This window comes from Panicum virgatum, chromosome 4K (genome assembly GCF_016808335.1).
Source record: "Panicum virgatum strain AP13 chromosome 4K, P.virgatum_v5, whole genome shotgun sequence".
NCBI classification, from domain to species: domain Eukaryota; kingdom Viridiplantae; phylum Streptophyta; class Magnoliopsida; order Poales; family Poaceae; genus Panicum; species Panicum virgatum.
Window position 1 is genome coordinate 17,113,541 of NC_053139.1, and position 14,264 is coordinate 17,127,804.

Below are 14,264 nucleotides of genomic sequence, written 5' to 3' on the forward strand. Positions count from 1 at the left end.
GCTCCACCACGGTCGCCTGAACACTAGAGCCTACCTCTGCATGCCAGGAACATTCGATCCCTACAGGAATCCTACTGTGTTAACTGCAGAGGGGTCCTAGAGAATCCTCTTCTTGCATTGCCCCCGTGCGGCTTCTATCTTGTCTAGGCTGGGCATCACAAACCGAGATGGAGACCAGAGAATGCCTTGGAAAATTGGGTGGGCTCTGCCATTACCGGACGTTGTGTCCACTGGTATGCTGCTCCTCCTGCTCTGGAATATCTGGAAGGCGAGAAATGCTTGCTATGGTCTTCGACAACCAAGATCTCCCTCCTGCAGAAATACTTCGACGTACAACTCGATACATGGACCTTTGGAGCTGCAGATACAAGAAGACGTCCCCTTTTCTGCTGGCTTGGCGTGATTACCTGTTAGCACGTTGTTGACACTCAACCACTCCTCTCTTGTCTCACCTGTAATTTCATCCTGGTATGCCGGGATTGCTTTTGTAAATTGACACTCGTTCAATGAAAGTAGGTGGGGATCTCAGAACATGGCCCCACTAGGTCATTGTTTGTGATTTTAGTGATTGAGTGACAACATAATCAATGGGACTAACAAAATTTGTGAGATCACATTCGTAGAATTTTTAGATCCCATGAATATAATTCAACATATCCAATTCACTGTCGAGACGCCATGTCCAATCCATCGTCGAGATGCCATGTCCAATCCACCATCAAGATGACAAGTCCAATCTGCCGTCGAGATGCCAAAACATAGAAATAATCCAGAGATAGAATATATTTCAAGTATCCAAATGATCGCCGCGACGAATTGGACGAAAGGATGCAGAGTTAGCTGCGCCGGTTAAACCGAAGCCCAACCATTGGTTCATCCGATGGTCCCCGGATACACCGATGCCCTAGCATCGGTGCAAGTTTTGGTGCCAGATGGGACAAAGACCTTAGGCACCGGTTTAACCGACGGGACAAAGACAGGCATCGGTACAATCAATATACTATTGTTCAGAGATGATGTCAAGTGTGCAGTAGCCAAGCCTTCAGCACCGATTTAACTGATGGCCCATCGGAGCAAGCGTCGGTGCAATGACGTAAGCTGAAAAGGATCAAGTGCAACGGCTACGTGCAGATCAAGTATTACCGGTTTAACCGACGCTCAAGCATCGGTTTAACCGATGGTCCCAGGAGTTGCTGCGGTTGTGTCAGAGGAGCCAACGGCTACTTCAGAGCTCAGTGTGACTGGTTGAACCGACGCTCTAGCATCAGATGAACCGACGCCTATGCAGAAAAGTGCTCAACTGCTCTAAACGGCTACTTCATGTTTGAGGCCTATATATATGGCATCTCCCGGCCATTTGAAGCTTGCTGGAGTTCCAAGACATCACACCCACACACAAGAACACCTCCAAGCCATCCAAGAGCTTAGTGATCAAATATTTAGTCCTTAGCACATCCTTAAGAGTGTTAGTACTAGGTTAGCTCTTAAGTGAGTGAGAGAGCAAGGTGTTGCTACCTTGTGAGCTGGTTCTAGAGTGAACCACCTTTGTATTTTGGTGCGCCGTCCATCTTGGAGTCTTGGTGGCTCGCCGGCACGTCTTCGACCCTCCATCTTGGTGTGGAGCGGCGTCGACGGCATTGTGCGGGGGACGTGGAGACCCCACACTTTTTGGTGAAACTCCTTAGTGGAAAGCGGAATCAAGGTGACCGTGATTGTGTTCACGGAAGAGACTTGATTGCCGGGAAGCGATAATCTTCGTGAGTGCTTCAACAACGTGGATGTAGGGGTGACTTTGTGGCAATCCGAACCACGGGATAAATTCTTGTGTCGAGAGTTTGCTTCCTCTCATCCCTCCTATTTAAGCTTCCGTATTCCATATTGCAACTTGTGTACCTTTATTTTCTTAGTGTAGATCAAGGTAGGATTGGCTACAGGTTGCTAAACTCTTTTGGGATGAGGATTTTACACTAGTCGAACCATAGTTGCACATCTAGATAGCATGATCTAGTTTATGTTTTGTGCAAAATTAGTTGGAGCCATAAATTAAGTTTTTAAGTTGCCTAATTTACTCTCTCCCCCTTAGACTAGAGCACCCGATATCTCTCAATCTCCCCCACCCCGATGTTGTTCGAAAAAAAATTGGTGACGCCCGACATAGAGGCTCACTGTGTCAGCGACAAAACTCTTATTGAACTTTGTTCTCATCCTACCGTTCGACAAAATTAAATTACTTCAGGGGGTTTCTATAAGTGGAGCCAGTGCACACCTCTTACACCTTCTAGAAATTTCAAGAAACTACTAGGAGAGTCGAGATGTTTCGGAGGTAAGCTTGTTTGATTATGTTCAGTGTGCGGCTTTTTTCTTCTCTCTTCTGCACATTTGAAGTCGATGAGCACCTAGAGTACACAAGGCTCAAGACATCAATCGTTGCCAGTATAGTAACATTTTCTCATTTAAATGCCTTTCAAGAAATATTTGCAGAAAAAAAACAATCATGCAATTTTTAGGACCAACAAGGCACTAACACGATAAAGCAAACGAACAAAACTGATTTGACATTGTTTGCAACAGCTCTTAAGAGGATTACAGTGAGTTTGACTAGTCACAACGACCGGTGCCCTCGTCTGCCTACCTTGCACAGCTCTGCAAAACTGAACATCAAAAAGGATTCAGAACTGCCTGCAGCAGATGAAAACGAGCACAAAGGCGCTCTTTTGTTTCATCTCATAATAAGCCCACAAAGTTTTCCTCCCCTTGGTCACCTCACCTGCTGATCAGGTGCTCGGACAGTTTGTCCCGCGCCCTGACACCGTTATCATCGGCTAACTGGCACACCTGCTGCCTGTAATTCGCGTCGTGGTCGCTCGACGACGCCCGTGGCTCGTCCACGCCTGCCTCCTGGAGGTCTATGATTATGTTGTGCAGCAGGCAGCAGACATGGATTATGGGCAGCCTGTGCTTGTCCGGGCGCCACATCTCCCCCTGCAAATACTTCCATGTGTCCTTGAATTTCGTCAGTGTCCTGGGAGCCACCGTTCTCGCTGCAAAGTGCCTCCCGTTGAACTCGGCGCTGGACTCTGTGAGGTCCTTCTCTTGGTAGGGGGTGAGGAGCCAGGGAAGAAGGGGGTACCCTGCGTCGCCAATCTAAGTATTCTGTAACGAACATGGCACCATTTATTCCATTTTGAGTGATTTTGGTGATCGAATGACAATACAATACTTGGACTAATATGATTGTTAAGATGATCATTCTCAGGCTTTTAGATTCAAGTGATGACAAAGAGAAAAAGAAGATAGGCGTAGCAAGGCCCGAAGGGCCGCCCCTACGGGGGTTCCGCTACCCGGTTAGCATCGGCGTAACCGACGCTTGTCGGAAGAACCGGCGCTATGAAGTTTGGTGCAGAAGGGAATCGAAGCCAAGTCAGCCTATAGGCACCGGTTGAACCGACGGGTCAAAAGGGGGGCATCGGTGCATTGGGCGTCCTATGTTCCAGAGACGATGTCAAGACCCCAGGAGAAGATTATTCAGCACCGGTTGAGCCGGTGATGCATCGGAACAAAGCATCGGTTCAACCGGTGGTCACTGCGTCAGCTGTCAGGACTTCAACGGCTACTTCGGTTTATGAGTGACCGGAAGAACCGACGCTACCCCTGCCAGACGCATCGGTTCTTCCGGTGATACGCAGATTTTCAGCTAACCGTTGGAGCAACGGCTATAAGACTTGGTGGCCTATATATATGCCTCACCCCGGCCATTTGAAGATTGCTGGAGTTGCTGGACATCCCACACACACCCAAGAACATCTCCAAGCCATACAAAAGCATCAAGATCATATCCTTAGCCCTTAGCACACTTTGAGAGTGTTGTGTAAAGGATTAGCTCTTAGTGAGTGAGATTGCAAGGCTTAGAGCCTTTGTGCTGTGGTTCATTAGCGAACCAAAACAAGAGCTTGGTGCGCCGGCACCTTGGAGCGTGAAGCTCACCGGCAACGTCATCGACCCTCTGACTTGGTGTGGAGCGGCGATGACATCTTTGTGCGGGGGACGTGGAGACCCCCATCCTTTGTGGAGAAGCTCCTTAGTGGAACCCGGGACCAAGTTGACCGTGATTGTGTTCACGGAAGAGATTTGGTGGCCGAGTAGCAATACTCTTAGTGAGTGCTACAACAACGTGGATGTAGGTGTGCCTTTGTGGCTAACCGAACCACGGGATAAACACCCGCGTCAAGAGTTTGCTATCTCCTATCCCGCTCTTTAAGCTTTCGCATTTCATACTAGCAATTTGTGTGCCTTTACTTTTATAGAATAGTTTCTTGATAGAAAAGACTATAGGTTGCTAAACTCTTTTGGGATAGGGTTTTCACACTAGAACAACTTAGTTGCACATCTAGATAGATTGTTTTAGTTTAAGTTTTGTGCAAACTAGATGTAGCCATAGGTCTAAGTTTTTAGAGTGTCTAATTCACCCCCTCCCCCTCTTAGGCTAGAGCACCCGATTCCTTACATATTCCCCAATTTCTGATCCATCTGATACCTTCAGCTTGCTGCCATTCAGCCTCTCACCTTTCTCGCACAGCTTGAAAAGGCCGGAGCTGTGCAAAATGCTCGACTCTTTCCTGCTGCCAGGCCACCCAGTTACAATGTCTGTGAACCTCATCCGCATCGACAACGGCTTGCAACACCATGCTGTAGTTCTTCTCCTGGTCGAGCCAGACCTTGCAGTTCGGTTCAGCTGAAGAAAGGCACATTGTGATGTGTGCCATGTCTACAACGCCACATCAGTTTGGCATACCGTGGATCTTCTTTGTGATGTGTGTCATGTCTACAACGCCACATCAGTTTGGCATACCGTGGATCTTCTCAACCTTGGATTTGATCTTCTCCATTTCGCCAGAGTCTGGCCAGCGCAAGTGGTGGCTCACTCGCTCCTCCATAGCCTCAATGAACCTCCAGGTTATCAGCGAGACGGTCGAGAAGTTCACGCCAACATGAGATCCTACAGTCACCAGTGACCCACCAGAGTTCAACCCTCGCAGAGAAATGGCCACCCGATCTTCCAAAGACAGCACCGTCCCATCAAGAAAGGCGTAGCTGCTGGACCTCACCATCATTTCATCTTTCACCAAGCTGCAGACATAGTCGAAGGCTTTTCTTGGCATTTTGAAGACAGACACAAATCTTTGTGCATCCTCAATAGAAGATAAGGTTCCTAAGAAGGAAACATAAGTCTGATAAGGCAATTTCAATAACTGGTAAAGCAAGAGCAATCTTGTAATTAATTCAAAACGACCATAGTAATCACAGATGAATTACATTAAAGCATTCTATCTAGCTTTATTAAACTTGACAGCAACATAGTTGCTCAGTTCATGCTAAAAAAAAGCATATTTGTCCAGTACAAATCAAATTCCAATAAAAATAATTTCCATCCATGATACAGGATCCTATTGTATTTACCAATATTCTAGAGTGAGCATAAATCATAAAGTCACAATAATAACAACAACATAGGCATAACAAATCAATACAAGTAGTAGTTACTAAGTAAGTTCCATGTCTGAGTAGTCCAGTGTCAAAAAAAAAATAACAGTCACATAAAACCGCATCAGCCATCTGTGTGACTTTTACAAAGAAAAAAAGTCTCTCTAAAAATACTTGTTTGTAGTAATACCCAGAAAAAAGATCTTGTTTTGTTATGAGTCATCTGCTTTCTAAAAGTTACTTAGAAAAGCAAAACTACCCTTTACGACATTTTCCTTCATGTTATGTTTCTACTTTACCAAATTAAGGATTTGAAGGTCCTGCATCTCCTGAGAAATTAATGCAACGAAAAAAGGGGGTCCAATGTACTGTGAAACATAGAATGGTTGATGTAGGTCAGTAGGTGCTGCTATGCTACACGCCTGCATCACATGGTGGACTAAATCACACAGATAATATCCCGTGCTTAGAGCAAGAATAGCTATGATCTAGTCCTATGGCCTGATCAAGAGCATTGCTATAGTCGAATTGCAGGACTGAAAGAGATGCTGATTTCGGACTAACCTGCAATTTAATTTTAGCCAACCAGTTTTGTTAGACATTTGACTTGTACATGTGTGGGCCTTGTGCCAGGTGTATAGCAGCCGGCCAGGCTTGTATGGGTAGACAGATATGAGGAGATCTTGATTGGTGCTGTTTCTATAAACCCAAGATCTCCTCATCCCTATATACATGTAACCCAGGGTCTCAATCAATCTAATCTACAATTCCACGCATCCTCATTATCTTTCATGGTATCAAGAGTCTAGGTTTTCTCTTCTCTTCCGCTGCCGGCGCTGCCCCTTGCGCGCCTCTCCCTCCCGGCAATGCGTCTCGTGCACCTCTCCCTCCCAGCGCTGCGCCTCGCGCGTCGTCGCGCTGCCGGCCGGTGTTGCATCCTGTGCGCCCGCCCAGCCCTGCGCCATGCCTTCTTCCGGCGTTGACGACAACGCCCTGGCCGCTGGTACACCTCCTCCCAACGGCGACCCCGATGCCGCTCGCGCCGCCGAGGAGCAAGCCCGCGCAGCACAGCTCGCTCGCGAAGCCGCCCTGGCTCGCGCCGCGGAGGCCAATCGAGAGGCCGCCGCCGCCCAGGCCGATCTCGACGAGGCTGCTACTCATCTGCGCACCGCCCAGGAGCGCGCTGCCGCTGAGCGCGCCACTGCCCTTACTCCTGCGGGCGACGACGACAACGGCTCCCATCACGGCGACGGCGATGGCAACATCAACAACCTCCAGGACGCTCTTCTTCAACAGGAAGCCACCGTCCTCCTCAATTTACATGCGTAGGCGGTGTTGGTCCAGAACATCCGTACTCTGGTCCCCTTGCTCCTCAATGTCAATTCCTCCTTCTACGCTCGCTGGAAGGAGTCCTTCCTCGACGTCCTCGGCAAGTACTTCCTGCAGTCTCACGTCCTCTCCGATGCCGTCTCGCCCGCCTCTCCGTCCTCGGTGCGGATGAACTGCGTCGTTTGCACCTGGCTGCTCGGCGCAATCTCCGACGACCTCGCCGACATCGTCAGCCAGCGCGGGGCTTCTACTCGCACCATCTGGCTCGCCATCGACTCCTAGTTCCTTGTGAATCGAGTCACACGCGCCCTCTACGCCGACCAGGAGTTTCGCGCCTTCACCCAAGGCGATCTGTCTGTCGTCGAATATTGCAGCCGCTTCAAACGTATGGCTGAAGACCTTCGGGACCTCGGCCAACCTGTCACCGAGGCGACGCTCGTCCTCAACATCATCCGTGGGCTGAACAAGTGCTTCAGCTCCCTTGGCCTCCATCTCCGCCGCAGCAACCCTCTGCCCACTTTTCTGCAGGTCAGAGACGATCTGTGCCTTGAGGAACTCACCATGGCCAAAGCTCCTCAGGCCACGGCACTCGCTGCCCCTCCCGCCCTTCACCGCAGCAGCAGCCCTTCGCCCCGAAGTGACCGTAGCAGCCGGCGTATGACTCCGGGGGTGGCGGCTTCTAGCGCGGCAAGTGCCACAACAACGGTGGCGGCGGCAACTCCGGTGGCAACGGGAGCTCTTCCTCAGGCGGCACCCCTCCCACCCCCGGCGACACAGGCTGGCCCTCCTACCACAACCCCTGGGCCGGCTCCATCTACATGTGGCCGAGCCAACGGGCTCCGGTGCCGCCTCGGCCCGCTGGGCCAATTCAGCAGCCGCAGGCAAACTTCGTTGGCCCAGGACAGTGGGCCAGTCAGTGGGGTGTTCCACCTCCCGCGGTGTACACTCCCCCGACTCCCTCCCTTCCTGGCGGCTGGGACCAGCAAGCTCTCGCAGCGAACTTCCAGACCATGTCACTCCGGCAGCCTCCACAACTTCAGTGGTACTTCGATTCTGGTGCCACCAACCACATGACATCCGATGCCGGTGTCCTTTCACCTTCCTCTATTTCTGGTTCATCTCTCTCGTCCATTGTTGTCGGCAATGGGAGCTTGCTCCCTGTTACCTCCACTGGCTCGACTTTGCTCCCTCATCAGCTTGCTCTTAATAATGTTTTGGTGTCTCCTAACCTTATTAAGAATCTTATTTCTGTCTACCAGTTCACTACCGATAACAACTGTTCCATTGAGTTTGACCGCCTTGGTTGTTCTGTGAAGGCTCTACCCAGTCGGACCGAGATCATCAGATGTGACAGCTCTGGGCCTCTCTACCCGCTGCGGCTCCCGGGCACTGCACTCCTTGCGTCCATCAATTCCTCCCTTTGGCAACAGCGGCTTGGGCACCCTGGTCCCGAAGTCCTTTCCAAACTAGCATTAGTCATTCATTGTAATAAACCTGCTAGTCATACTCTTTGTCATGCATGTCAGTTAGGGCGTCATACTCGTCTTCCTTTTCATGCTTCATCGTCTCGTGCTACTCGTATTTTCCAGTTAATTCATTGTGACCTCTGGACTTCACCTGTTACTAGTGTCTCGGGCCATAAATATTATCTGGTTATTCTTGACGATTGCTCACATTTTCTCTGGACTTTTCCTTTATGCCTCAAATTTGACACATTTACCACTCTTTCTAACTTTTCTCCTATGTGCGCACACAGTTTGGCGTCACCGTCCAAGGCATCCAGTGTGACAACGGCCGTGAGTTCGACAACTCTAGCGCCGCACCTTCTTCCTTGCCCATGGTGTCCACTTGTGCATGTCATGCCCCTACACCTCGCCGCAAAATGGTAAAGCCAAACACATTATCCGCACCACTAATAATGCCGCTTGCTCCCTACTATTTCAAGCGAGTGTCCCCCCCCCCTCACCTTCTGGGCTGCCGCTCTTAGCACGACTACCTACCTGCTCAACATCCTACCCACCAAAATGCTTAATTTCTCTACGCCGCACTTCTCCCTTCATGGGATGCACCCATCGTATGAGCATTTACGCATTTTCGGCTGCAAGTGCTATCTTAACCTTTCCGCCACCGCAACCCATAAACCACCCACCCCCCCCCCCCCCCCGATCTGCTCTGTGTGTCTTCCTTGGCTACTCCCTTCACCACAAGGGTTATATCTGCTATGATCGCCACACTAATCGCGTTATCATCTCTCTCCATGTGGTCTTCGAGGAGTCTTCTTTTCCCTTCTCTGAAGATCCTGCACCTCCCTCTCGAGCGGCCTTTGATTTCCCAGACGAACAGACTAACTCGGTGCCGGTGCCCTTTCCACCGTCACCACCACTGTTGCCTGTAGGTACTACTGGCCGATTGACCGCACAGCCACATGCGGCCTCCTCTACGCCGGCATCTCCTGCCGGGACCCTGCCTCTGGCGCCTCTACTGGTGTTTCGCGCGCCTGATGCGCTTCCAGCACTCGGCGACGCGTCCAACCGGCCACCCAGCAGGCAGTCCATTCCCGGCGCACCTCTCCCGCACACGCCCCGTGTGGCTCCCCCCGGACGGTTCGGTATCATCTACAGCCGCCGCCCGCCTCCCTCGACGCCCGCCCTGGCCCTTGCGTCCCCGCTGGCCTCGGTGCCGGCCTCGACGCCACCTGCGCCGGCCTCTGCGTCACTCCCGCGGGCCTCGGCGCCACCAGTGCAGGCCTCGGCTCAGGCACCTGCACCCCCCACGCCGCCCTTGGCGCAGCCTGTCTCCGAGCCGGCCACGCCTGCTCCTGCGGCTCCCCATCTCCCTGCTCGTGCCGTTGCTGTCCCTCCCGTGACCAACGAGCACAGCATGGTAACACGCGGGAAGCAAGGGCTCCGGCAACCGGCGCCCTACCAGGCCGAGCCTCTCTCTCCGGTGCCACGGACCTACCGCGCCGCGCTTGCTGACCCGAACTAGTGTGCTGCTATGGAAGCTGAGTACTCCATCCTGCTCTCCAACCACACGTGGGATCTTCTTCCTCAACCACCTGGCTCCAATGCGGTCACTGGAAAGTGGGTATTCAAGCACAAGTTCAAAGCTGATGGGTCTCTCAAGCGCTATAAGGCTCATTGGGTTCTTCGCGGCTTCACACAGTGGCCAGGCGTGGATTATTCAGAGACATTCAGCCCTATAGTCAAGCCTACCACGGTCAGGACGGTGCTTTCTTTGGCTCTCTCTCGCTCGTGGCCTGTTCACCAACTTGATGTCAAACAATGCCTTTCTTCATGGCACTCTCTTAGAGACGGTTTATTGTGCTCAGCCATCGGGTTTTGAGGGTTCTACTCACCCAGACTTCGTGTGCAGTCTCAACCATTCTCTCTACGGCCTCAAGCAGGCGCCCAGAGCTTGGTACAGCAGATTTGCCTCGCATCTCCTCCACCTTGGGTTTGTTGAGGCCAAGTCGGATACATCCCCGTTCGTCTATCATCGCGGAGCTGACACCATTTACCTCCTGCTATATGTTGATGATATTGTTCTGACTACCTCCTCCAATGGTCTACTCAGGTGCACCATTGATGCCCTTCGGCAGGAGTTCTCCATGAAGGACCTCGGCCCACTTCACCACTTCCTTGGTATGCAGGTGCAGCACACAAACTCTGGTCTTTTTCTCTCACAGAGACAGTACATGCTTGAGATTCTTAATCGTGCTGGGATGACAGACTGCAAACCTTGCACTACTCCCGTGGATGTGAATCCGAAACTCTCTGCGGAAGGCCCTCCTGTGTCAGACCCTACTGATTTTCAGAGTCTTGCTGGAGCTCTTCAGTATCTCACATTCACCAGGCGTGACATCTCCTATGCGATTCAGCAAGTCTGTTTACATATGCATGATCTCCGTGAGCCTCACCTTGCTCCTCTGAAGCGCATCCTGCGCTATGTCCGTGGCACTCTTCACATGGGCCTGTTGGTGCACCCCTCTACTACTCTGGATTTGGTGGTTTACTCTGATGCTGACTGGGCTGGCTGTCCTGACACTCGCAAGTCCATCTCGGGCTATGCGGTCTTCCTCGGCGACAATTTGGTCTCTTGGTCTTCGAAGCGTCAGAACACCGTCTCTCGTTCCAGTGCTGAGGTAGAGTACCGTGCTGTCGCCAATGCCGTTGCAGAGGCCTCTTGGTTACGCCAACTTTTGTCTGAGCTGCACTCCCCTTTGTGCAAGACAACATTAGTGTATTGTGACAACATCAGCGCCGTCTACATGTTTTCTAACCCCGTTCAGCATCAGCGCACCAAGCATGTGGAGATCAATCTTCACTTCGTTCGGGAGCGTGTCGCCCTCGGTGATGTGCGCGTCCTTCACGTCCCCACGACGTCCTAGTTCGCCGACATCTTCACCAAGGGGCTTCCTTCGTCAGTCTTCACGGAGTTTAGATCCAGTCTAAACGTTCGGTCCACCAACGATTTGACTGCATGGGGTGTTAGAAATTTGACTTGTACATGTGTGGGCCTTGTGCCAGGCAGGCATATAGCAGCCGGCCAGGCTTGTATGGTTAGAGAGATATGAGGATATCTTACATGCAACCCAGGGTCTCAATCAATCTAATCTACAATTCCAGGCATCCTCATTCTCTTTCAAGTTTGACTAAGCACATGAACGAAACAAAAATTGAACTTTTTGGTCCCTCCATTCCAGGCTAGTAATCAGAATTCAGAACAGAGATGAAGAATTCAGAGCTCAGTTGTTGGCAACCTAGATTCTATATTCCTCCTGATTCGAGAACCGAATCACACCTAAACCAGGAGTGTATACTGTTCATGTACCACGACGCAACACTAGTGAACACGACAGATACACTCTTCAATCAGGCCACTGGCATTGCTCCAACTCCAGCATTACTGCATTACCACAACACTAATCACGGATACTCCCTACCACGATCGACCAAATTGCAAGATTAGTGGCATAATTCCCTCCTAATGCAGCTTAGATCTACCAATCACCACCTGATGCAGCAGAGCTACCACACCATCCGTAACAAATCCTTAATTGAGGCGTACGGCCACCAGCAGTGCCGGTCGGGCAGAGCCGGACGGGCAATGGGGGGAAACGACTCACCTGACATCCGCATGCAGAAGGTGTCCCACCAGTCGACGGGCGGGCCGCCGCCACCCGCGGCGGCGGTGGCTGCCATTGAGGCGGCGGCCTTCTTCTCCGCCGGGTGGCATGGCGCGGCGGGCGAAGGAATCGAGAGGAGCGGCTCCGGGGCACGCGAACACGGGACGAATCAGGAGACCGGGGCCGGCGTGGAAGGCCTCGCCACGGCCACGGCGGCTAGGGGGCGGATGACGAAGCCGCAGGCGAGCGGTGGCGGGGCGCGCTGTCACGACCCAAATGTTAAAAAAATGATTAACATTTAGTTAACAACATCACGAGCATCATCAAAATATAATGAAGCATCATGTGCATATGTATATTTGTTTGAAATTAAACTTTGTGTATGTTAGATTGTGTGCTTGTTAAGAAAGTTCAAAATTTGTTATGCAACTGTACCTCCAAAAATTTTAGTTAAATACTAGATTTCAAATGTTGAGTTAAAAATATTTTTACAGGATTTTATAACCTTTGAGCCTAGCCACAAAATTCTTGGAAAATTCAAAAACAGCTGTTTTGTTCTTTTTACTGCAACCAAATTATAAAATTTTTTTGAGTGATTTTTGCTGCATTGTGTTCTTGATGATTTTATCTTGCTTCTGTAAAAATTTCGTGAATTGTCGAGCGCGAAAACGCCTTGGTTTCAAATTTTGAACTTGAACCCTTGTTTCACCTCTTCCCCTTCGCTCGGGCCCACACGTCAGCCACCCTTCCCCTTCCTCCGTGCCTTCCTGCTCGCCTGTTGGGTAGCAGGGGCGGCGGCGCCCCTCGCCGACCACCGATTGGCCAGCGTGGCCGGCAGCCGAGGCGCCCCGCCGCCCGCTCGCCTCGCCTCCCCTCCCCCTTCCTTTAAATACCGAGCTCGGCCCCTTGCTAAAACCCTAGCCCTCAACTCTCCAGTTCCACCATTGCCGCCGCCCCCAAGCTTCTTCCCCGTCGTCGATTCGTTGTCTCCGGTGAGCCCCGTTTCGATTCCTCGCAACCCCGGTCTCCTCTCGCCCTCTTCGACCTGTTCCAGCCTTAATCCCGTCGTTTCCTTGCCGTGCAGGGCTTCCCGACGGAGCTCTCCCGTCGTCGCCGCCTGTCCTCATTGCGCCGCCTCCTCCGCCGCCGTTCCCTACAGTCTGTGTCGCGGGTAAGGTTCGCCGGCCACTCCCCTCCCTTGTGCGCGTGCCTGTGATCCTTGTGCTCCTCTACTTGTGCCTCTGCGCTGAAACACGGAAGCCTGCTGGTCGGACTTCACCTGGCGTGCGTGATTCTGCGGGTAGAAGATGAACAGTGGAAGCTAATAAGAAAGGCTTGCTGTATTTGTGTGTGTTTAAATTTGCAAAAATCATAGTAACATAAGTATAGTTTTGAAAAATGTGAAACTTATTTTGATGGCTTCCACTTGCGTAGATCTACTCATAAAAAATATTGTTTTGTATTTTACTTTGCTGTAGATTTACTTATGCTTTAATGTTGTAAAGTGAGTTAAATACTTAGTAAACCCTATACTGCTCTAAAAATGACAAACTAAATTTTGTTAGACTCCTTGTGAGATGTTATTTCTAGTGGCGCAACTTTTTTTAATGTTTCTCTACTGTTTGCTAAGGTTTTAGTGTGATTTCATATGCTCTGTCTGAAAGCTTGTTTAATGTATAACTTTTTGTTGGAAAGTGATAAAATGATAAAACCAGTTCTGTTAGCTTTGTGTTCATACCTAGTATCTGTGGTAATTTTCTTAGATTTGTTCAATCAAGTTTGGATGCTTTTTCTGAATTTACTTGTTTAGAATAGATTAAACATGTAATATTCGTAAGTAATTCTAGAAAAATGCTTTTACTGCAAATTCAATTTTTATGTGTTCCTTGTAATGTCCTCTGCATGCTCAATTTAATTTATGATTTATGCTTGCTGTGTAAATTTATTTCTTAATTCTTGCTCTAGCTTTCTTGTTCGCGTTTACGTTTGTCATTGCATGTGTTTACATTGTGTATCATCGTATGTTGTGCCATTCATTTTTCATGCCATATCACTCTTGCATAATCTATGGCATCACACTAATGTATGCATCTCATTCATGCATTATAGTGACCGAACCGTCGGAGAACGAGCCCGTTGAGCCTGCTGAAGTCGCCGAAACCGAGCCCGGTGTTGAGTTTTTTGTTGAGCCCGAGGAGAACTAAGGCAAGCAGCTAAGCATGATTCCTTGCACCTATTTAAATTGATTTAATTTAGTTATCTCAATTGGGTATTTATGGGTTATGTATATATTATGTTATTTATTGCATTGTGAAACCTACTTTTA

General features: G+C 50.2%; 1 long non-coding RNA gene and 1 pseudogene across 1 annotated transcript; one reads left to right on the plus strand and one right to left on the minus strand.

Moving 5' to 3' along the window:
• Positions 1 to 2,630: 2,630 nt before the first annotated feature.
• Positions 2,631 to 12,283, minus strand: LOC120701974 (annotated as a pseudogene).
• A 411-nt stretch (positions 12,284 to 12,694) lies between these two features.
• On the plus strand, positions 12,695 to 14,264 carry LOC120705099. Its single transcript, XR_005687781.1, has 3 exons — positions 12,695 to 12,930; positions 13,023 to 13,109; positions 14,048 to 14,264. It is a non-coding gene; the product is annotated as an uncharacterized LOC120705099 (long non-coding RNA).